The sequence below is a fragment of the Schistocerca serialis genome, unplaced genomic scaffold (genome assembly GCF_023864345.2).
Source record: "Schistocerca serialis cubense isolate TAMUIC-IGC-003099 unplaced genomic scaffold, iqSchSeri2.2 HiC_scaffold_1145, whole genome shotgun sequence".
NCBI lineage: Eukaryota > Metazoa > Arthropoda > Insecta > Orthoptera > Acrididae > Schistocerca > Schistocerca serialis.
This window is the reverse complement of record NW_026047343.1, coordinates 12,501-15,000: the sequence shown is the minus strand read 5'-3', so window position 1 is coordinate 15,000 and position 2,500 is coordinate 12,501.

Below are 2,500 nucleotides of genomic sequence, written 5' to 3'. Positions count from 1 at the left end.
CCCCCCTCACCGGCCGGGGACAGTCTCACCCAGCCACCGCCGCGTATCGCCTCACACCCAGATCCCCCTTTCACGTTCGTGGGCATGGTGGGTATCCCTGAAACAACCAGTTAATAGCTCGACCGATCGTCGCCAACACTGATTCACCTCTAGCGAGAACAACCGCACCACAACGGGTTACCTGTTGTTCATTTGCGTAACGTCACCAGCAAACGTAGACGTCCATCGCCATTTGCAACGAGTATTGCATGCCTGTGTCAGGTGTCACAACACACTACGTCTGCCCACATAGACGCAACAACATGTGCACGCCTCGAGAACACGTGGAAGGTAGCCCCCGTACGTATGCGGTGTCCATTGCGCGAACGACTGTCAGCCGGCCTCTGCAGGATGTCGCAGATGTGGAACGCGGTGCAACATGCTATCACGGTGTGTGAGAAGAGACGACTACGTCCGAATACACGCTCCACTACATCAACAGACTGCTCATGCTGATCGCCATCGAGGGCGTCCGTTCCTCCCACACGTCTGAATGGCGTACCACACTGCAATCCAGCTCTTATAGGGAGACGACACGTAGCTGCGTGCACAATATTTGGACTGTATGGTCTGCCGTTGCTAGGCGCAGTCGTCGTACGGTCACACATGTGCCACGATGTATCATTCAGTACATACGGACCAATGTGCAGTACAGTTTGTGGGTTTTGCGTACATCGGCGGACAGGTGACAGGCCGTACCACAACGTAGGCTGAGTACGTCGGCATGCGAAGGGCATTGAACATGCAAACTTCTCAACGACCAGCTTGCGAAGGCAGGGGGGAAGGGGGGGGGGGGGCATGTACGTCCTGCTGCTATCCACATTACAGTGTATAGCAGGAGCATGTGGAAAGTCAGCAACACCTGCAAGGTGTTTAACATGACGCGATACACAGGGGACCGGGCAGTGCGAATAGCGAACTATATTGCGAGGGTTGCGGTTAGGCAACACTACACTAATTTAACGAGTTGCATAACAATTACAGAGCAGGTTAAGGCGCAATATAGGTTAGGTTAAGGCACAACATGGGTTACGTTAAAGCACAACATGGGTTACGTTAAAGCACAACATGGGTTACGTTAAAGCACAACATGGGTTACGTTAAAGCACAATTTAGGTTACGTTAAAGCACAATTTAGGTTACGTTGAAGCACAATTTAGGTTACGTTGAAGCACAATTTAGGTTACGTTGAAGCACAATTTAGGTTACGTTGAAGCACAATTTAGGTTACGTTGAAGCACAAATTAGGTTACGTTGAGGCACAAATTAGGTTACGTTGAGGCACAAATTAGGTTACGTTGAGGCACAAATTAGGTTACGTTGAGGCACAAATTAGGTAACGTTGAGGCACAATATGGGTTAGGTTGAGGCACAATATGGGTTAGGTTGAGGCACAATATGGGTTAGGTTGAGGCACAATATGGGTTAGGTTGAGGCACAATATGGGTTAGGTTGAGGCACAAATTGGGTTAGGTTGAGGCACAATATGGGTTAGGTTAAGGCACAATATGGGTTAGGTTAAGGCACAATATGGGTTAGGTTAAGGTACAATATGGGTTAGGTTAAGGTACAATATGGGTTAGGTTAAGGTACAATATGGGTTAGGTTAAGGTACAATATGGGTTAGGTTAAGGTACAATATGGGTTAGGTTAAGGCACAATATGGGTTAGGTTAAGGCACAACATGGGTTAGGTTAAGGCACAACATGGGTTAGGTTAAGGCACAACATGGGTTAGGTTAAGGCACAACATGGGTTAGGTTAAGGCACAACATGGGTTAGGTTAAGGCACAATATGGGTTAGGTTAAGGCACAATATGGGTTAGGTTAAGGCACAACATGGGTTAGGTTAAGGCACAATATGGGTTAGGTTAAGGCACAACATGGGTTAGGTTAAGGCACAACATGGGTTAGGTTAAGGTACAATATGGGTTAGGTTAAGGTACAATATGGGTTAGGTTAAGGTACAATATGGGTTAGGTTAAGGTACAATATGGGTTAGGTTAAGGTACAATATGGGTTAGGTTAAGGTACAATATGGGTTAGGTTAAGGTACAATATGGGTTAGGTTAAGGTACAATATGGGTTAGGTTAAGGTACAATATGGGTTAGGTTAAGGTACAATATGGGTTAGGTTAAGGTACAATATGGGTTAGGTTAAGGCACAACATGGGTTAGGTTAAGGCACAACATGGGTTAGGTTAAGGCACAACATGGGTTAGGTTAAGGCACAACATGGGTTAGGTTAAGGCACAACATGGGTTAGGTTAAGGCACAACATGGGTTAGGTTAAGGCACAACATGGGTTAGGTTAAGGCACAACATGGGTTAGGTTAAGGCACAACATGGGTTAGGTTAAGGCACAACATGGGTTAGGTTAAGGTACAATATGGGTTAGGTTAAGGCACAACATGGGTTAGGTTAAGGCACAACATGGGTTAGGTTAAGGCACAACATGGGTT